This window comes from Lepisosteus oculatus, unplaced genomic scaffold, assembly GCF_040954835.1.
Source record: "Lepisosteus oculatus isolate fLepOcu1 unplaced genomic scaffold, fLepOcu1.hap2 HAP2_SCAFFOLD_136, whole genome shotgun sequence".
NCBI lineage: Eukaryota > Metazoa > Chordata > Actinopteri > Semionotiformes > Lepisosteidae > Lepisosteus > Lepisosteus oculatus.
This window is the reverse complement of record NW_027167685.1, coordinates 135,001-156,332: the sequence shown is the minus strand read 5'-3', so window position 1 is coordinate 156,332 and position 21,332 is coordinate 135,001. Positions and strand designations below refer to the sequence as shown.

General features: G+C 45.1%; 7 non-coding genes across 7 annotated transcripts; 4 read left to right on the top strand and 3 right to left on the bottom strand.

Annotated features, from left to right (window-relative positions):
• The first annotated feature begins 9,605 nt into the window (after positions 1–9,605).
• Positions 9,606–9,678, top strand: trnar-ucg (transfer RNA arginine (anticodon UCG)). Its single transcript has one exon. It is a non-coding gene; the product is annotated as a tRNA-Arg (tRNA).
• Positions 9,679–11,232: 1,554 nt separating this feature from the next.
• On the bottom strand, positions 11,233–11,314 carry trnas-uga (transfer RNA serine (anticodon UGA)). Its single transcript has one exon. It is a non-coding gene; the product is annotated as a tRNA-Ser (tRNA).
• Positions 11,315–12,854: 1,540 nt separating this feature from the next.
• On the bottom strand, positions 12,855–12,928 carry trnan-guu (transfer RNA asparagine (anticodon GUU)). Its single transcript has one exon. It is a non-coding gene; the product is annotated as a tRNA-Asn (tRNA).
• Positions 12,929–13,873: 945 nt separating this feature from the next.
• Positions 13,874–13,990, top strand: LOC138226389 (U5 spliceosomal RNA). Its single transcript, XR_011184526.1, has one exon. It is a non-coding gene; the product is annotated as a U5 spliceosomal RNA (small nuclear RNA).
• Positions 13,991–14,217: 227 nt separating this feature from the next.
• On the top strand, positions 14,218–14,359 carry LOC138226370 (U4 spliceosomal RNA). The gene has a single exon (XR_011184508.1). It is a non-coding gene; the product is annotated as a U4 spliceosomal RNA (small nuclear RNA).
• A 1,170-nt stretch (positions 14,360–15,529) lies between these two features.
• LOC138226374 (U4 spliceosomal RNA) lies at positions 15,530–15,671 on the top strand. The gene has a single exon (XR_011184512.1). It is a non-coding gene; the product is annotated as a U4 spliceosomal RNA (small nuclear RNA).
• A 2,941-nt stretch (positions 15,672–18,612) lies between these two features.
• Positions 18,613–18,686, bottom strand: trnat-agu (transfer RNA threonine (anticodon AGU)). The gene has a single exon. It is a non-coding gene; the product is annotated as a tRNA-Thr (tRNA).
• Between the last annotated feature and the right edge of the window lie 2,646 nt (positions 18,687–21,332).

Sequence of the window (21,332 nt, the reverse complement as noted above, 5' to 3'; positions counted from 1 at the left end):
TGTATGAGGTTCGGGGGCCTGTCTGGTGTGTAAAACACTTGGTTTCAGCAGAGTGGGTGCTGTATTTGAAATGCTATTGAGCCATGAAGACGACCCACCCGTCCCAGTGTATTACCTGTAGTGTAATCTTCAGAAAATCATAAAAAATTAAAGAAAGGGGCCACAGCTACAGTAAGGTTGTATGAGGTTTGGGGGCCTGTCTGGTGTGTAAAACACTTGGTTTCAGCAGAGTGGGTGCTGTATTTGAAATGCTATTGAGCCATGAAGACGACCCACCCGTCCCAGTGTATTACCTGTAGTGTAATCTTCAGAAAATCATAAAAAATTAAAGAAAGGGACCACAGCTACAGTAAGGTTGTATGAGGTTTGGGGGCCTGTCTGGTGTGTAAAACACTTGGTTTCAGCAGAGTGGGTGCTGTATTTGAAATGCTATTGAGCCATGAAGACGACCCACCCGTCCCAGTGTATTACCTGTAGTGTAATCTTCAGAAAATCATAAAAAATTAAAGAAATGGGCCACAGCTACAGTAAGGTTGTATGAGGTTTGGGGGCCTGTCTGGTGTGTAAAACACTTGGTTTCAGCAGAGTGGGTGCTGTATTTGAAATGCTATTGAGCCATGAAGACGACCCACCCGTCCCAGTGTATTACCTGTAGTGTAATCTTCAGAAAATCATAAAAAATTAAAGAAAGGGGCCACAGCTACAGTAAGGTTGTATGAGGTTTGGGGGCCTGTCTGGTGTGTAAAACACTTGGTTTCAGCAGAGTGGGTGCTGTATTTGAAATGCTATTGAGCCATGAAGACGACCCACCCGTCCCAGTGTATTACCTGTAGTGTAATCTTCAGAAAATCATAAAAAATTAAAGAAAGGGGCCACAGCTACAGTAAGGTTGTATGAGGTTTGGGGGCCTGTCTGGTGTGTAAAACACTTGGTTTCAGCAGAGTGGGTGCTGTATTTGAAATGCTATTGAGCCATGAAGACGACCCACCCGTCCCAGTGTATTACCTGTAGTGTAATCTTCAGAAAATCATAAAAAATTAAAGAAAGGGGCCACAGCTACAGTAAGGTTGTATGAGGTTTGGGGGCCTGTCTGGTGTGTAAAACACTTGGTTTCAGCAGAGTGGGTGCTGTATTTGAAATGCTATTGAGCCATGAAGACGACCCACCCGTCCCAGTGTATTACCTGTAGTGTAATCTTCAGAAAATCATAAAAAATTAAAGAAAGGGACCACAGCTACAGTAAGGTTGTATGAGGTTTGGGGGCCTGTCTGGTGTGTAAAACACTTGGTTTCAGCAGAGTGGGTGCTGTATTTGAAATGCTATTGAGCCATGAAGACGACCCACCCGTCCCAGTGTATTACCTGTAGTGTAATCTTCAGAAAATCATAAAAAATTAAAGAAAGGGGCCACAGCTACAGTAAGGTTGTATGAGGTTTGGGGGCCTGTCTGGTGTGTAAAACACTTGGTTTCAGCAGAGTGGGTGCTGTATTTGAAATGCTATTGAGCCATGAAGACGACCCACCCGTCCCAGTGTATTACCTGTAGTGTAATCTTCAGAAAATCATAAAAAATTAAAGAAAGGGGCCACAGCTACAGTAAGGTTGTATGAGGTTTGGGGGCCTGTCTGGTGTGTAAAACACTTGGTTTCAGCAGAGTGGGTGCTGTATTTGAAATGCTATTGAGCCATGAAGACGACCCACCTGTCCCAGTGTATTACCTGTAGTGTTATCTTCAGAAACTCATTACAAAATAAAGACAGGGGCCACAGCCACAGTAAGGTTGTATGAGGTTCGGGGGCCTGTCTGGTGTGTAAAACACTTGGTTTCAGCAGTGTGGGTGCTGTATTTGAAATGCTATTGAGCCATGAAGACAACCCACCCATCCCACCTGTAGTGTTATCTTCAGAAAATCCTAAAAAATATAAAGAAAGGTTCCACAACCCAAAATAAAGCTGGGAAAAGTCAGAGGACCCGCTTAGTGTGCAAAACACTTGCAGCATTGTGGGTGCTGTGGTTTAAATGCTATTGGTTTGTGAACAGAATACCCCTATCCCAGTGCATTGTGCCATATTAAATAAAAGCATGAGAAAAAGAGATTCAGAATGCAAAGCTGTGTCAGTGTTCTGTGTAAAAAATCGGTTTGAACATCATGGGAGCTGTTTTTAATAAGATGCTGAGTAAAGAATATTTTAATCTTCCTGCTGTCAGTAGTATTTTCAATATAGTTGACCCTTACCTGAATGAAAACAGGACGTAAAGGAAGGGTTTCAGAAGTCAAACAAAGCTTTATTCCCGTGCTTACAGTCTGGGTAATGGGAGACTGCGCTGTTCTGCTTCCTATGGTCATATACGGGTTTTTCGCACGAAGCGATTTGAACAGTATTTCTCGCGTTGTGAACGTGTGCACACAGCGGTCCCCCGGGTTCCAGTTCGTGCGTAATTACGCATCGATGAAAAACCGGAGGTTTAAAAAAAGATAATTAGCTCACTGATAGTTTGATATAAAGGGTGTGGAAATATCCACAAGTCGTGGTCTTTAAAATGCATTTGGTTTGACGGCGTTCTGTGCTTCCATTGCGAAGATATGGACAAAAGAATATTCGTGCTTGGTCAAAAAAATGTCATAAAAACGAAAAAGTAAAGGCTGAGAAAGCATCCACAATGTATTTTATACACAAAACAAGCATTCTCGCAATTCTAAGAGGTTTCGTGAAAGCGCTACAGGCGTGCCAAAATCGTTTTCGAACTTCGAGCTAACTTTACCCCGGTTGATTCTGAACGTATGAGATTGCAACGCCTTTTACTTCCATTGACAAATGATAGAGATTCGAAGAGAGATCCTTCAGACCAGCAAGCAAACCCACGGCTATTTCGGTTTTCTATCTAGGCAACGTTGGGGTCTGCAATAGCATACATGAAAGCGTGATGCAATTTCTGTGGCTACATTTGTTGCACGTCATGCACAGTAAGAGTGTTTCTAACACCAAATAAAAAGTCAACAATTAGTGATCACGCCTTCTCCTCAGTTAACCCACTGAAACCCTTGCTGTTAACAGTTCTTTACTGCGTGCTTTACGAGCACCTACATACCGTGTCGGTTCTTTCAGCTTTATTCATTAGGTTTTCAAAGGCATAAGTAGAGCACCAGAGGTGCGAACGCAAAATGTGTGGTTATCTGAAGTCTTGCTTTCCATGGCAGCGGGTCCAAGCGATTTAGCGTTTTTATAGTACCGGGAAAGGAGAAGCAGCACTTCGCCTCTGCCGCGCAGACACAAGGCGACGTACGGCAGACGCCGGAGTCGGCAGGTTTCGAACCTGCGCGGGGAGTCGCCAACGCATTTCGAGCCCATCGCCTTAACCTCTCGACCACGACAAAAGCGAGCCCGCCGCCGCCGCATTCCTCCTATAATCAAACACGGACTGCGAGGTGGCTTCAAATGTTAAAGTCCCCCCGTCCGGATGTCAAAATGCAACTTTGGCAGACAGAACAAACATCAACAAACCACAAATGTGGACAAGGATTTTACAAGCTGCACCACACTGCACTTTCAAAAGCATTTACATTCGTGTTAGACGCAGGAATTTGCCTTTGATTTGCGCGCTTACGAACGCCATGGAAAACGAAACAAAACTAAAGCCCTCAGCTCCTGCACTTGATTATAATCCCGTTATGTGTCGAAGCAGGAATTTACGTCATCCTACCACTGCAACACGGGGAATAGAGGGAAATGAGCACAAGCTACGAATTGTCTCTAATCAGTCCCTACAGTTGTAAGACGCCTGGAAGCGTGCACCCCCATCATTAATCTTTGCGCATCTGTGCAAGGTAAACTCTGGAGCAGTCTCTGAAACGGCTCAAAGGAAACACGTGATTGATTCCATGTGCATCTGGGGTTCATTTCTTATTTACATTTAATTCAAGGGAAAGGCTTGGGTCAGTTTCAGACGGCCTCCAACAGCGAGATTCAAGCGCCCCACCTTCAGCCCAATCTGCGCCGCCAGAACGCCAACGGCTCCTCTGGTCTCCGGGGTGCGGTTGTGACCCCGTAACCTAAAGTGTTGGTGGAAGACAAATGGAGACTAACAGGTGATGTCCTAGGACATGACCACATTGTGACACTCGGTGGGGATGGTGACCATTGCTTGGAAAAGAGTGCGAGGCCCCTTTAGAAAAACATTTTGTTAACAGGCATTCTGCCTCAGCCTAAACACCTATAGCTTGCAAAGCGCATGCTATTAGACAGGCACCTCTGCAAGACCTTAAGAGTCTCTTAAACTAGTGATAGTAAGGTGTTCCCAATGGGCGATGTTTGGCTTTCAAATCATCTCTCTGTGGAAGCGCCGCGATGCAGCTGTTTAAGGCTTAGAAGCAGCTGACTGTTTCACTACCTAGCTGATCACTGTCAGTCAGGGAGCTTAGAGGTGAAAAGCCTGTCTGAGAGACAATTCGCCGTCGATCAGTTCAATATGTTCCGTACCAGCTCGGCGCACCTGAGATCATCTTGGTAGCCGTGTAGCTCAGATGAGTGAGAGCGTGTGTGTGTGTGTACCACCGTGATTGGATGCCGGTCCTTCTCAGGTCACAGTAAACCTTCTGCTGCCTAACTTTCCCCAGTGTGCCCCAGTGGCCTAATGGATAAGGCACTGGCCTCCTAAACCAGGGATTGTGGGTTTGAGTCCCATCTGGGGTGCTCCTGTCCCATTTTGAGCATACAAATGTCCTTGTGATTTGCAAAGCTACAACCCCACCTTACTCAGTGAGCGTCTCTGCTTTTCTCTCACATACAGTTGGGAGAAAAACTTTTGTAAACAGCCCTTCGGAATGATGTGGATTTCTGCATGAATGGCTCCTAACATGTGATCTTATCTTTATCTAAGTCATAATAATTAATAAAGAGAGTGTGATTTAACAAACAACACACGCCCAACATTTGACATTGCTGTTTCTTTATTGACCAAATGGTTTAAACAATCAAGGTCATTGATGGAAAAAGTACGTGAACCCTTATATTAAGGAGCTAGTGGAACCTCCTTTATGACAAAAACCTCAACCCCCACTTTCTGTAGCGGCTGGTCAGACCTGAGCAGCGGTTAGGAGGTATTTTGGCCTATTCCTCTATGAAAAACTGTTTCAGTTCATGTATATTTTTGGGATGTCTTGCACTGAACGGCCTGCTTCAGATCACGCCACAGTACTTCAATGGGATTGGGGTCAGGACTCTTACTTGGCCATCCCAAAATACGGAATTTCTTCTGTTTCAGCCACTCTGTTGTTGATGTACTCCTTTAACTTTCAACTTTTGTCACGTCTGTCCACAGAACATTGTTCCAGGAGTTGCTGTGGAACATCCATGTGGTCTTTAGCAAACTTGAGAGGGGCAGTGGTGGTTTTTTTGGGGGGGAGAGCAGTGGTTTCCTCCATGGTGACCTCGCATGATCACCACTCCTGTTCAGATTTCTTCTTATGGTGGACTCATGAACACAGACGTAAGACAAAGTCAACCACCTGTTCGCTAGATCCCATCCCCACTCAGCTAGTCAAAGATTCCCTCGAAGGACTGGCAGGACCTATAATTAGCATGATGAATGCATCGCTTGCGTCAGGCGTTGTACCTGATCAATTTAAGGTAGTGGTTGTTAGACCGCTCCTTAAGAAGTCAAATTTGGATCCACAAGTTCTTAACAACTACAGGCCTGTCTCAAAGGTCCCATTTCAATCTAAAAGTCTTGGGAGAATAGTTGTTGCCCAACGTCAATCGTATCTGGATTCAAATAATATACTTGAGAAATTTCAGTCTGGTTTCTGAAACTGCATTAACAAGAGTCGTAAATGATATTCTCTTAGCTACTGATGCGGGGAATGCAACAGTGCTTGTGCTTCTAGATCTTAGAGCTGCCTTTGACACGGTTGACCTCTCTGTTTTGTTACACAGGCTTGAGTTTGAGGTTGGCTTATCTGGAACCGTCCTTCAGTGGTTTACTTCACATTTAACTCATCGTTTTCATTATGTTCAAATATCTAATAATTGTACTGCTTCATCAATGTCACCAGTTCAATTTGGGGTACCAGAAGATCAGTGCTGGGACCAATATTGCTCTCTCTCTCTACATGCTGCTGCTAGGTAGGATAATATGAAAAAATAATATGAACTTTCATTCATATGCTGATGACACTCAAATAAACATTTTGTTTACACCAAACGACAACTCTTCTATTATCAGTTTAGTTAAATGCATTAAGGAAGGAAATACTTGGATGTGTGAAAACTTTTTGTTACTCAACTCTGAGAAAAATGAGGATCTGTTGATCGGAGGCAACAATACTGATAGGACTACTATAACTTCAGCACTTAACTCAGAGGATTTAAACATTTGCCTCAAAGAGACAGCACGTTACCTAGGCGGCATATTAGACACAAGGCTCTTAACAACTTGCATTGTTAAGTGCCTTGGGACAACCTTGTTGTGAAAGGCGCTATATAGAAATACATTGATTTGAATTGAATTGACAATGTAAAATGTTGTGTGTGTTGTTTGTTAAACAAGACTGTCTTTATTTATCAAAAAATAAAAGGAATTTGCTAGGAATGCAAACGTTAGGTTGCGCTTCTTCATGCTGCATCGTCGGCATGAGTGGAGCTTTTTAAACGTCTGTACTTACTGTGCCCCATAAGAAATCGTTTGTCCCCGTTCAAAAGACATTGTGCGATGTCCTGCAGTGTTCGCAAAGCAAACCTTTGACAGTTTGAAAAGAGGAATTTATTCTGCTTCCTGTGCGTGCAGTAGTTACAAAGTTGAACGTCTTTACACGATTTGCTGCAGTTTTCAGTGGGCGGGCTTTGTCAGATGGCTTGGAAAAACGCACTGTGTTTTGGCTCGGGAAACATCATGAGAAGTGTCCTGCATGTTTTCTGTGTATAGCTGTCTTTTAACGCATACAGAATTCATTCGAAATCATTGATTTCTCCAATTAACAAGGGTCCCTTAAAAGATGAGTCAAAGTAACGTCTAATCAGATTAGTTTCCTTAGAGCTGGTTCAGAGTTTGCTCAAGAGTTTACCTTTCACAAATGCGCAAAGAAGAATGTTGGGGGTGCATGCTTCAAGGTGCCTTACAGCTGTAGGGAGTGATTCGAGACGATTCGTGGTGTGTGCTAGTTCCCATATACCGTACGCCCCGGGGTGCAGTGCTAGGATGACGTACAATACCGTTTGGGCACGTAACGGCGTTATATGCAAGTGCGGGACGTGAGGGTTTTCGTTTGTTCATTTTGTTTTGCTCTGCTTTGCTTTGTTTCGTGGTCAAGAGGCGTAAGGTAAGTCGTAATCCAGGGAGAACACTGGTGGCAAACAGTCCGAGGTGAGAGGCGAGGTCCAAAGTCGAAAAGGCAGAAGGGGAGTCCAATATCCAGAATAAACGAGGTAATGGAAAAAACGCCAGGTAGAGCTCTCAAGGAGTAGACTCAATACCAGCGGGAAGCAGGTAAAGATGGTAAAAATAGCACTGCGTACCGCACGGTGGAGTGTGTGCAGGTGGGTTAACTCGTGCGGCGGCGTTTGTTAATAATCACCCGCTGCTGGTGCTGTTTAGATTGCTTAAGAGTTGGTCTTAACTGCCTGGCGGTCATGACAAGCTCCTCTTTAAGCTGTGGTTTAGTTTTGCATTCATGTGTTTCTAGAGCAGTTATTTATGGGGGTGGGTGGGTCTTTCACAGAGGCTCAGGACAAATCCCCCGCCTGAAAGTCTAATGTGTGCGTTCAGACAGTCACAGGTCAAGAGCCAGGCAGGAGGACAATGGACAGAAGAGCCAACGAACTAAAAATAAAAGAACAGATATGAAAAAGCCACCATCTTTTTCTTTTTGACATTTTCCGACTTTTATGCAAGCCAGGACAAAGTTGCTCGTAGCTACTTGTGGATTCAAATACTCTATCGAGTGCTTTGATGAGTTTTTGCAATTTGATTGTCGTCCTGTCAGCCTGTTTCTGTTTTTTTTTTTTTTCAATCTAGTGATGGAAAGTATGAGGGAAATGATGGAGCAATCAATAACCGCTCCGGAAAAATGGCAGAAAGAAATGGTCCGTCACTAAGGACATTTGTGAAGCAGAGGAGTGACATCACCACAAAGGCGACACATTCTGCTGATGGTTTTGGTGAATAATGATTGAGGCGCGTTAAGAGAAAGGTAGCTGTGTCAGCATGCGTAGGCTGCAAAGGATCAAGCAAAGGTTTACTCCATGCTGAAAAGAGAAGAAAAGAAGCACAACGTTTCGACTGTGGAGCCTTCTGCGCCATCTTCTTTAGCGGTGATGATGTTTACATTGGAAAAACGGAGACATGCATCCCTGGGTGGGCTTGAACCACCAACCTTTCGGTTAACAGCCGAATGCGCCAACCGATTGCGCCACAGAGACTGACAGCCGCTTGTGCTCCCTACATTTGCAGGTTTATGGTCAAAGAAAACAATCACTTGCGCTTCTTGCAGCCGGCAATCTTTTTCCACTGACAACCAAGAAATGGATTTCATCTTTCACAAGCTGTATGGATTTCTTCAAAAACAAGTTATTCCAGAAAGGAAATGAATTCTTGCATTAAACTGAACCAAGCTGTACATGTTTGTCTGAAATGATACATTCGGCACAACAAGACACGGAGAGAGGCACCGCTGGTATTCAGACCCAGGATCGCCTGCTTACTAGGCGGGCACTTTAAGCCACTAGGGAACAGCGCCAGCAGAGCACCGCGCTTTTACAGACACTTGGACACATCTGCGTTCGGTGTGCACTTAACCTGCTCTCTGAGCCCGTTGCCTCCGTCCCATTTAATAGCAGAACTGACGCCAAGAGAAATGATGAGAAATGGCATTTATCGGGCACTTTTCATGTCCAAGGAGCTCAATGCCCTTGACACCTCCCCAAGGCGACAGAGCTGTGCATTCTTTGGCGACACCATTTTTTCTTTTGTTTAATTTCTATACTTATTGATAGAATAAAAACGATATGTCATGTACTGTAAGGGAAATGTCTCTTTTCATGGGGAAAGCTAGCACCAGCAAATGTTGTGTTTAGAAGAAGTGATTTAACATGACACGTGACCTAATTTACTGGAGCAAAAGCTCACCCAGCAAGCCCTGCTTTACTTCTACAGGAGAGAAGTACTGTAGAGTCTGCAAGATGTTCAGCTGGGTAGCTACGTCAGCATGCCTCGGCTGAAAAGGAACAAGTACTAGGTTTATTGCATGCTGAAAAGAGAAGAACGGAAACACAGCGTTTCGACTGTGAGGTCTTCTCACACCTGAAGAAGCCTCACACCTGTAAAAGGCTCCATTGTTTTCTTTCTTCTCTTTTCAACATGGAATACACCTATTGTCTGCAAGATGTGACAATTTCATGGTGTTTTGGAAGAAAACCTTTTTCTTTGAATTCAAAATCAATCGGAATTTCAGCACGACACATCAACACTTTTTCTGTTTTAAGGAGATGATATTTTAAACCTGATAAAAATAGTAGGAAACACAAGTTTCTTGCTGTGAAAATTTAGATGGGGAAGTGTACTACTAGTAGCAGTGTAGAGCTCTCTGTGGTGGAGTGCAAGTGCATGTTCTATGGGCCAGTGGCGTAATGGATAACGCGTCTGACTTCGGATCAGAAGATTGTAGGTTCGAGTCCTGCCTGGCTCGTGAGGCTTTTAAACCTCTCAGGTTCCTCGGTAACAGGTTGGCGTCATGTATGTGAACTATAGAAAAGCATTTGCCACAACCCGTAAATTAGCACGCAAGTGCGGGCTGGTGAACACAGAACTGTATGGAGATCATCTCCAGCTCCGAGCTCAAATGCAATGAAAAAACATGCAGAACAGAACTGGAGAGCAGCTGAATTTGTGCTCAGTAGGGTGGGGAGGACTCAGCATTGCTATTGTTCTAATTGGCATGAACTGCAGGGGATCTGAATCAGAACATGTCAGTTAGTTCGACCATTGCGTCAATATGTAGGCCACGTTAATACAGAATTATTACTTTGTCTGTCTCGTCTTTGTATATAGCTGAATGTCCCTGACAATTTCATGTTAGTTTTTAAGAACGACATTGGTGCTAATATATACATATATAGCATATAAGGAACACGTAAAAGTTTAGTCCATGCTGAAAAGATAAGAAAACCGCCACAACGTTTCATCTTGGAATAAATCTTTACTTGTTGTTTTGCAGCCTACCCATTCTGACCTAACTCCTCCCTTGAAATTCCCTAACAGATAAGGGTACGTAACGGCTCATGCGATGCTCAGTTGCAATTTGTCCCAAAACAAACAAGAACAGCAGCTGAGGGTTTGAGTTTGAACATGCACTGTATTAAAGCAGCTTTTATTTCCATTGATAAATGCTAGATATTCCTACAGAGATTCTCCAGGTGAGTAAGCGATTCCTGTTTCTGTTTCTATTTCTGTTTCATATATATATACAGTATATATATGTTACATGTGTCTCTGCAATAGTATAAATGTGTTATACACTATCAGGGGCTGCTTTTTTGTGCACCTCATCTACAACAAGGGTTTTTTTTTCATTTATGTTTGTGGACCTTCACCATTTGAGGAAGTGAGTTAGATAAGAAAGTTACAGGTATGGTGAGCAATGACTGACAAAGGCACGTACTGGGTATTCCTTACAGAAGTGTAAGCAATTTGTTCTAAAAAACACCGGCTAAAGTCCAACATCGTTAGCAATCTTATTACTTAAACAGAATTAACATCAATAAACTGTAATGTGCTGGTACATGCGAGTAGATTTGATCTTCTATTAAACAAAAATGCAATTACAGCTCTAAAAAGGTCAACCTAGACTTCTGTAACAGATCTGTTCAGGTCATCGCTGTTTCTCTGACCTTGTGAGTCTTTGGAATTTTAAAAGTGTATTTTGCTTGCCTTTCATGTGGTCTGTGTACAAGTCACTGTGGCGTATGCGGTCCTACACAGCCTTGCTATAGACGTGACGACCCTCCGCTATGTTGCAATGGAGAACAGGTTCAGTACGGAGCTGCTGAGAAAATTCAGCTGGAAAGCTCGTTGCAGAAAAGCATCGTTATCTGTGTCCAGCGGCAAAGCGTCCATCGTGGGTGCTGAAGAATCGATTTCACAGGCTGCGGGTCCAGGCGATTTAGAGTGTTAAAGGTCCCAGCGAAAACGAAACGGCGCTGGTCCTTTTACACGCACGCACGCAACCAAATGCAAAGGACGCCGTAGTCGGCAGGATTTGAACCTGCGCGGGGAGACCCCAACAGATTTCAAGTCTGTCACCTCAACCACTCGGCCACGACTACAGCGAGCACTGCGGCCGCTGCCTTCTTGCTACAATCGAACAGGGAGTGCGAGGCGGCGGCGGCAGTGGAGGCAACTTTTTTCAAGTTCGCTCTCCGTTTAAGAAACCTTTTACGCCATACGTGCAAGCACACACACACACACACCTCAGAGGACTTAAGGGTGGCTTCAAGTTGGAATGATAAAGTCTCCCCGTTCGGACATGAAAACAGAACGTTCTTAGACAGAAAGCAATCAACAACGGAGACATGTGGACGACGATTTTAGTCACTGCACTTTGAATAGCATTTTTACTCCAGTTACAGGAGATGCACCAATGGCCCTTGACCTACGCTCTTACCAATGCCTTGAACATTCAAACAAAACAGCCCTCAAGTCCTGCGGTTTAATATAACGCTGTTACGTGTCGAGGCAGTATTTGACTCTGTCCTACCGTTGAGACACGGGGCGTATATGGAAACGAACACATGCTACGGATCGTCTCTAATCGGTCCCTACAGTTGGAAGGCTCCTTGAAGCGTGCACCCCCATCATTCATCTTTGCGCATCTGTGAAAGGTAGACTCTTGAGCAATGTTTGAGCCAGCTCTAAGGCAACTAGTGCTATTGGACAGACACCTCTGGAAGATCCTAAGAGTCTCTTAACACCACTTCCAGCAGCAAGCTTAATTGTTCGCTGGAGGTCTCCCACCCAGGTACTGACCAGGCAAAGAATCACCAGTACATTGAATGAGGAAGTTAATCCTGAAATCCAATTACATATCTCAAGGTAAGACAAATCCATAAGAACATGTCTTAGTATTACTTTGTTTACATTAGTATGGCACTGAGTTGGAGCTCCTCTTTAAGCTGTGGTTTAGTTTTGCATTCATGTGTTTCTAGAGCAGTTATTTATGGGGGTGGGTGGGTCTTTCACAGAGGCTCAGGACAAATCCCCCGCCTGAAAGTCTAATGTGTGCGTTCAGACAGTCACAGGTCAAGAGCCAGGCAGGAGGACAATGGACAGAAGAGCCAACGAACTAAAAATAAAAGAACAGATATGAAAAAGCCACCATCTTTTTCTTTTTGACATTTTCCGACTTTCATGCAAGCCAGGACAAAGTTGCTCGTAGCTACTTGTGGATTCAAATACTCTATCGAGTGCTTTGATGAGTTTTTGCAATTTGATTGTCGTCCTGTCAGCCTGTTTCTGTTTTTTTTTTTTTCAATCTAGGGATGGAAAGTATGAGGGAAATGATGGAGCAATCAATAACCGCTCCGGAAAAATGGCAGAAAGAAATGGTCCGTCACTAAGGACATTTGTGAAGCAGAGGAGTGACATCACCACAAAGGCGACACATTCTGCTGATGGTTTTGGTGAATAATGATTGAGGCACGTTAAGAGAAAGGTAGCTGTGTCAGCATGCGTAGGCTGCAAAGGATCAAGCAAAGGTTTACTCCATGCTGAAAAGAGAAGAAAAGAAGCACAACGTTTCGACTGTGGAGCCTTCTGCGCCATCTTCTTTAGCGGTGATGATGTTTACATTGGAAAAACTGAGACATGCGTCCCTGGGTGGGCTTGAACCACCAACCTTTCGGTGAACAGCCGAACGCGCTAACCGATTGCGCCACAGAGACTGACGGCCACTTGTGCTCCCTACATTTGCAGGTTTATGGTCAAAGAAAACAATCACTTGCGCTTCTTGCAGCCGGCAATCTTTTTCCACTGACAACCAAGAAATGGATTTCATCTTTCACAAGCTGTATGGATTTTGAAATGTATGGACGATGCCAGGTGTCCCACAACACCACAGCGCCGACACACCTTTGGTTGTCCCACATAAAAAACATAGCCATTGCAGGCGCCCAGCCGGATTGTAGAGGGCAGGTGCCTTAAGCCTCCATTTACATTGTCCGGTAGCAAGCGAACCTCGAATTTCCTTGCTCCTGTTTTTATACCGTCAACATCTCTAACCTCAGTTCCATGGTGGACGGTGCAGTACTGCTTAAGCCAGGTGTGAATGTCCTCCGTCTTTGCCAGTTCCGAGAACATAACAACATGCACCGTTTTCCTCTCTCTCTGTGTCAGAGGCTGCAAGTTGATCTTCTCAAGGGCAGGAACTTTCCCTCTTTTGCCTCAAACACATCCACACATTGTTCAAACAGAGAATAGGTAGCAAAAACAACCTCAAATGCTTTCTGACCTGGGAGAGCGAAGATGAAATCCAAGTGCCGAGGTTCAAAGCCACGTTCCTTCTGTAACACTTTTCTGCTGAACTGCATACGATCCATGAAGAGGTCATCCAAAAGCTCAAAACGTACAGCATTCTTGCGGGATCCAAAGGTTGCCATCTCAAACTGCAAAACAAACACTGCTTCCACAAAACAAGAAAACAATCCAACTACTCTAACTACAGGCTGATCAAGGTATCTCCCCTGCCAGGTAAGCCGAGAGCCGCAGGCGATGAGCCCAGAGCTGAACGGGCCCCACTGGCTCGTTTGTAAGGCCAGGTGCATTGCCAACCACGACCGGCAGGGCAGAGGCCTTGAAGGCGGCCTGGGCTCCTGCAGCTGTCCAGCCACGCACTCTGGTTTCTCTTCATCTCGTACAAATCTTTTGCCTTTTACTAAAGATTTCCATGGAGAGGAACATGAATGAGTTCCATACAATTTTTGTGCTTCCCTGCCTTCGGGTGGGGCACAGCTGGGCTGGTCAAAGAGAGAAACTAAAACCGCTCACAATCGCTCTTATTACGGCGACTGTGGCCGTCTGCTCTGCGAGTCCTCGGTCTCCGCCTCTCTGATTGGCGCTCTTTTCTTTGGGGGGCGGGAATATGCTGTGAAATATGAAGCGTTACAGCAACGACATGCCAAGAGACGATTGATAACGATTTCCATAGGATCCCCGCGGTTGCCTGGCAACCGTCAGCTTTGCGCAGTGGCAGTATCGTAGCCTGTGAGGTTTAGCCGAGGCGCGATTATTGCTAGTTGAAAACTTTTCCCAATACCCCGCTTCCGCCGGTTTGCAATACAATCGGCGAAAGCAATTTTTGACAGTCTCGTCAGAGACTGAGCAAGGTGTTTAAAGACAGATTTTGTCATGGTAACATCATGGTAGAAAGAAACAAGCTTGTTACGTCTCAACAGAAACGCTCTTTAGCTCTTTCAGCGTTATGCAGAGAACAGCGTCTGTCGAGATCACTTTTGAGTCAGCGCGAAACGCCGTGTGCTGTCAGTTTGATTTCATATTGCTCGTAGCGGCGCCCGGCTTTTGTCTGTCAACCGTTAGGTTGCGCTTCTTCATGCTGCATCGTCGGCATGAGTGGAGCTTTTTAAACGTCTGTACTTACTGCGCCCCATAAGAAATCGTTTGTCCCCGTTCAAAAGAGATTGTGCGATGCCCTGCAGCGTTCGCAAAGCAAACCTTTGACAGTTTGAAAAGAGGAATTTATTCTGCTTCCTGTGCGTGCAGTAGTTACAAAGTTGAACGTCTTTACACGATCTACTGCAGTTTTCAGTGGGCGGGCTTTGTCAGATGGCTTGGAAAAACGCACTGTGTTTCGGCTCGGGAAACATCATGAGCAGTGTCCTGCATGTTTTCTGTGTATAGCTGTCTTTTAACGCATACAGAATTCATTCGAAATCATTGTAAGATTCTCCCTCAGTTCCGTTGTGCAGTGCTTTACCTCTTTCAAAAGGCTTCACTTTCCTAGTCACATTCCAAGCCTCATCGAACCCGGGCTGTTTCCTCCAGCGGTATAGTATTGCAGTGAGACAGCACGATGCCTGCAAGACTATGTCACACTAAACGCCACAGATTGTGTTTGTCCGTTCGTGTCAGTCGTCCTGCAGCCACGGGAAGTGGGACACAAACATGCTGCAATGCTTTCAGGACGTTAGGATTTGTTTGTGCAACATCCGAGAAGAGTACTTGTGGCTTGAATGTGAACTGTACGTGCCCGCCCCCTTTCCTCTGTAGTGCATGAGTTCCTCCCGGCATGCCCTTCGTCATTGTTCTGTCATCTTGTATTTAAAGGGTTGTATTTCTGCTGCTGAAAATAAGCAACGGTTTTCTCACAACGCCCTTTGTTCCCGACGGAGCCCTTGTCTGTCATGAAATTCTTCAAAACCTCAAGCTAGAAGAAGAAGACGACAAATATGAAGCGTTACAGCAACGACATGCCATGAGACGATTGATAACGATTTCCATAGGATCCCCGCGGTTGCCTGGCAACCGTCAGCTTTGCGCAGTGGCAGTATCGTAGCCTGTGAGGTTTAGCCGAGGCGCGATTATTGCTAGTTGAAAACTTTTCCCAATACCCCGCTTCCGCCGGTTTGCAATACAATCGGCGAAAGCAATTTTTGACAGTCTCGTCAGAGCGTGACATAGTCTTGCAGGCATCGTGCTGTCTAACTGCAATACTATACCGCTGGAGGAAACAGCCCGGGTTCAATGAGCCTTGGAATGTGACTAGGAAAGTGAAGCCTTTTGAAAGAGGTAATGTCGACGCTTTTTTAACAGAGCACCAAAAAAGCGTCTTTTTTGAAGGCCTGGGTACTGAGCATTGGTGGTTCAGTGGTAGAATTCTCACTTCCCACGTGGGAGGCTCTGGTTCGATTCCCAGCCAAAGCAGTGGCTTTTGCAGCGAGCGGCTCCATCACTTGCATCCCCTTGCAACTCGCAACTGAAAACCCACTGAAGCAAAGCATTTGTTAGCCAGGTCAGTACCCGGATGAGGGTGAGCTACAGGGAAAAACAAAGTTTCCAGCTGGAAGCGGTGTTAATGGTGCCGGTGGGGGGGCGCTCAACCTGAGGTCTGTGCGGGTCCCAATGCCCCAGCATAGTGACGGAGACGCTGTGTTGTAAAAGGGCGCTGTCTCTTGGATGAGATGTAAAACCGAGGTCACAGCGCTCTGTGGTCATTAAAAATGACCACCAAAACCTTTGACAAAAGCTCTTGGTAATTGATGGTCTTCAATAATGCTTCTCCTTTAGGTACATTTTAAATCAGCTGAAAAATGCTGTGAAATGGGGGGTCACTTCACGCCAGTGTAGGATTTGGGTTACAAGAACCATGAAACTGCACGAGAAAGCCCGTACACTGAATTACACGGCTTTCTATTCAAAGGAGGGCAAAAGAAATTCCCTGAGTTCGATTTTTTGCAGCACAGAGAGGATTGCTGTCGTGAGGCTGGTTAGCTCAGTTGGTTAGAGCGTGGTGCTAATACCGCCAAGGTCGTGGGTTCGATCTCCATACAGGCCAGGTCGTTTTCTCCTCTCTTACAAAAGCTGTTAGGTTCCTTTCCGTGGTGAGATGGGTTGTCATGCAACGCTGCCACATAGTGCCGACAGACAATTAAATGACAAAAATGAAGAGAGTTAAAGCAGCTGGAAAGGTTTTCTTACAACTTTTGAGCTGACACAGTTTTGGAAAATGTTTTCTTCACGCTGCACTGTACCACATAGGCAGCCAAGAGTCTCCAAAACAAAACAGAATTGACAGTCATATAATGTCCATTAACCCCGGTTTTAAACACAGACTCATGTCTGCCATCATAAGAATATGAGTCCAATATTTTAGAATATAGTCAGAATGTCTTCTAACCTTACCTGTGGTGTCTTTAATCCCTATTGCTCAATGCATGGTGTACGTACTGCATACATGTGTCTTGAGAATGAGGAATGGGCCCCTGAGACATTTACCTGTTTCACAAATGATCGGATTTTACTAGAGATTCTGTTTGGGATTCAGATGTGCATTCGGACAGCAATTCCTTTCAAGAAATGATACGTTCTGGATGAGGTCAAAGGTGCTGGAACACTGTATTTAGGATGTGTTTGCAGTGATTGTGTCTCCTGCTTCAACGCAGTGATATATAGATGTGCTCCTGTAATTTATTGGTACATGCCCAGGGCAGTAAGTAGTCTGAGGATTTATTTCCAGAAGGCATAGAGCAGTGAAACAGTGAAGTAGTGCAGCACACTGGATCATTATATTATTAGAATCTATTCTACCTAAATTATTACATTATACACAACTTGAGCTCTCAGCACCGTACTGAGCCCAGGTGTTTTTCTAAAGCTGTCAGGTGCAGTTCATTTACATGAAGGAAATCTCTTACTGGGTACGATTACAATGCAGTAAGTAGCACAGGCTACTAAGGGAGTAGCCTGATGCGTTTAAAAACAACCAGCGCCAGGCAGGAGTCGAACCTCCAAACTCCTAATCCATCGTCAGACACATTATCCATTGCACCACTGGCCCTGGTGTGACACTGCAGGACTGTAACCCAGTGAGCTTAGCACTGCAACTAGTAAAATATTATCCCCGGTCCATTCTTTTCCAAAAGTGAGAAACACCTGTTTTCTACATTTTGTCTGTTTTAAAACCATATCTCTTTAAACCAAACCAAGAGTTTGTCTTTTGCACTGATATTCTGATTCATTTCGATTTCAAAGAAAAAAAAAACATTACCTTCCAAAGCATCATAAAATTGTCCCTTCCTCCAGACTCTACTTCTCTCTTGTAGTAGTACAGCAGACCTTTCCAGGTGAGCAGATCACAGAGTCCGAAATGAGCTTCCTCCATCAAGCAAAGTACCTGAACATGACTCTGTCATCATGAAAGCGCCCCTGTAATAAAGAAATTAAATCCGAAATCAAGAGGGCAGTTGCCTGCTGAAGTTCAAGAAGTCATAAATTTTAACCTAGCAACACATTAAAGGCTGCATCTATACAAGTACGATTCTAGAAATGCTCACCAGATTACGTTTTAAGAAAGAACTGCGCCTCCGGTTCCGCCGAGATCTTAACTCGGATGGCAGGATTCAGAGTCTGGAGTGTGGAATGATGGCGCATGGAGGGTCCACATACTGTGGATCCCTCAGTGATCTTCCGCGTGTTCAAACCGCCAGCGTGTGACTCCCCTGTCCCCCTGACCTCATTGCTCTGCTCTCGCCTCTCTGCAGCTGAGCCCGACTCATGGTAAAGTGGAAAAAAATATGCCCTCAACGTGAGATTTACTCTGGAGTGAGGATAGTTGTTACCTTCTTATCGTTAAAACGGATGTATGTGATGTGGCGACTAGTTTCTTCTCCATTAGCAGGCTTAAGGTTAAAGAAAAAAACATTGCTGACTTCTTTTTTTTTTGCCAGCCGTGAGCGCTGATTAGCGAGGTTTGTATTTCATGTTTTGCAAGTTGCATCCATTTTAAGAAAAACAAGTCGTTCAAGACAGGAAATGAATACTTGCATTTAATTAAGTCTAGACGTATGCGGTTATCCATACTGACCAGTTCTGTTCGAGAACACAGAACAAAAAAAGGCACCGCTGGGATTCGGACCCAGGATTTTCTGTTTACTAGACAGGCGCTTTAACCAACTAAGCCACGGCGCCCCGGGAGTGCTGTCCTTTTGCAGCCACTTGGACACACCACTCAGACACATCTGCATTCGGTGTGTGCTCCGCCTGCTCGCTGAGCAAGTTGCCACCTTTACATACAATAGCAACATCGACACCAAGAGAAAGGATGACAAATGGCTTTTATCTGGAACTTTTCATGTCCAAGGAGCTCAATGTGCTTTCTGTGTACAACAGGGCCACTGAACTCCACACTGGCCACTGAACCACAGCAGTGGCTTGCTGGCTTGACATCTCCCAAGGAAAATGTTGAAATCGCATGTGGAACAGGAAAATGACCCTCAAGTATGAGGGAAAAAAAAGAAAAAGATCAACTGGAGTGCGCCAACCCATGTCAGGACAGCCCAGTTTCGTTGACGAGTTGGCCGAGTGGTTAAGGCGATGGACTGCTAATCCGTTGTGCTCCACACACATGGGGTTGAATCCCATCCTTGTCGCTCTCCATGTCTGACACGTGTGCCTGTGCGCCTTTGGCCCTCCTGTTGTTTGCTCCGGTACTAGAGCCGTACATTTCCTAGCGGTGGCTGAACATGGTATAGTAGGCTAATGTCAGTATCGAGCAGTGACAGTAACAGTATTTACGTGCCGCTGCTCCCAAGTGGCTCTGGTTTGAGACTGTGTTTTCACTTACTTGCAACGCAAACGGAGAAAGCGATTTTTGACAGTCTCTCGAGAGACTGCGCTAGGTGTTTAGGGATAGACTTTGTCAGTTCCCCCTGGGATGATGGCCTCTCAATTAGTTTGTGATTCCTCTAGACGTTTATACACTAGAAGCCTGCTTCATGGCTTAAATCCAAGCTAAGGAAACGAGTTAGAGGTCTGATGCAGAACTGCGAATTCAATGAACGGGAACACTACAGTACATTGCACTGTGTGTGTTAGGAAAGCTGCCCCCTTCTGTCCCTTGTCGACCGAACAGAGGACTGTAAAGGATACCGCCAAGAAACTTTAGGATGCTGGTTGGAATCCAGCTCCAAAGAAGCCCCTTTGGGTGTTATGTCATCAAAAAGTAAGAACAGCGAATCTCCCTTTAATCAAAAGCGCAACAGAACTGTTTTCCGTGGAGGAGGTTTCAGACCCGTAGACCTGTTTTATTCGTAGGGCAGGGCGCATTCCCAAACGCGAATCTCATGTTTTAGAAATGCTTTGGGCGGCGTGAAGTGAAAATAAGAAATGGGCTCCAGATGCACATGGAAGCAATCAAGTGTTTCATCCGAGCTGTTTCAAAGACTGCTCAAGAGCTTTCCTTTCACAGAGGCGCAACGATTAATGATGGGGGTGCACCCTTCAATGCGCCTTATGACTCTAGGGCGTGATTGAGACGTACGTAGCGTGTGCTCATTTCCTTCTATTCCCCGTGTTGCAGTGGTAGGATGACGTAAATTCCTGCTTCGACACGTAACGGCATTATAATCAAGTGTAGGAGCTGAGGGCTTTAGTTTTGTTTCGTTTTCCATGGCGTTCGTAAGCGCGCAAATCAAAGGCAATTCCTGCGTCTAACAGGAATGTAAATGCTTTGGAAAGTGCAGTGTGATGCAGCTTGTAAAATCCTTGTCCACATTTGTGGTTTGTTGATGTTTTTTCTGTCTGCCAAAGTTGCATTTTGACATCCGGACGGGGAGACTTTATCATTTGAACGTGAAGCCAGCCTTAAACCCTCTGAGGCGTGTCTGTCTGCCGGCATGTATCTTGCGAAAGGTATTTTGTTTTTAACGGAGAGCGACTTTAAAAAAGTTTCCGCAGCCACCTCGCACTCCGTGTTAGATTATAGGAGGAATGCGGTGGCGGTGAGCTCGCTGTAGTCGTGGCCGAGTAGTTAAGGCGATGGACTTGAAATCCTATGGGGACTCCCCGCTCAGGTTCGAATCCTGCCGACTACGGCGTCTGCCACATGTCGCCTTGTGCCTGTGCGGCAAAGGCGAAGTGCTGCTTCTCCTTTCCTGGTACTATAAAAATGCTACATCGCTTGGTCCTGCTTCCATGGAAAGCAGTTCTTCAGGTAATTCTACTCTCTTACCAAAGCTGTTAGGTGCCTTTCCGTGATGAGATGGGTTGTCATGCAACGCTGCCACATAGTGCCGACAGACAAGAGTGTTGCGGGAGAAGAGAAAAGTGTTTGAAGTTTTAAGAGTGTCTTAGGTGGAGCCAAAATCAAGTGTCACAAATGCAAGTGGTTGGATTTCCAATGTTTAATATGGTAAAAATAAGCGGAAGTTATCTGCCGGTCCGGCACAGTCTGCCATGCTTTTGTCATATACTGTAAAGTGGTGTCGAACTGGGTGTCGAACTGGAGCCTCACCATTTGCATATGTGAGGCTCCAGTTATACATCGAGTGTCACATTAAATGACAATAATGAAGAGAGTTAAAGCAGCTGGAGAGGTTTTCTTACAACTTTTGAGCTGACACAGTTTTGGAAAATGTTTCCTTCACGCTGGCTGCACTGAACAACACAGGCAGCCAAGAGTCTCCAAAACAAAACAGAATGGACAGATAGGAGAAAATTCCCACTCGTCCTGAAGTTCCCAAAATCCAGCACTGAGCGTAAACAAAGTGTCTAAGTAGCGTGGGAATGCTAACCCTAACCCTAGCTGGAGTTTGAGCAATCCAGCACTGAGCGTAA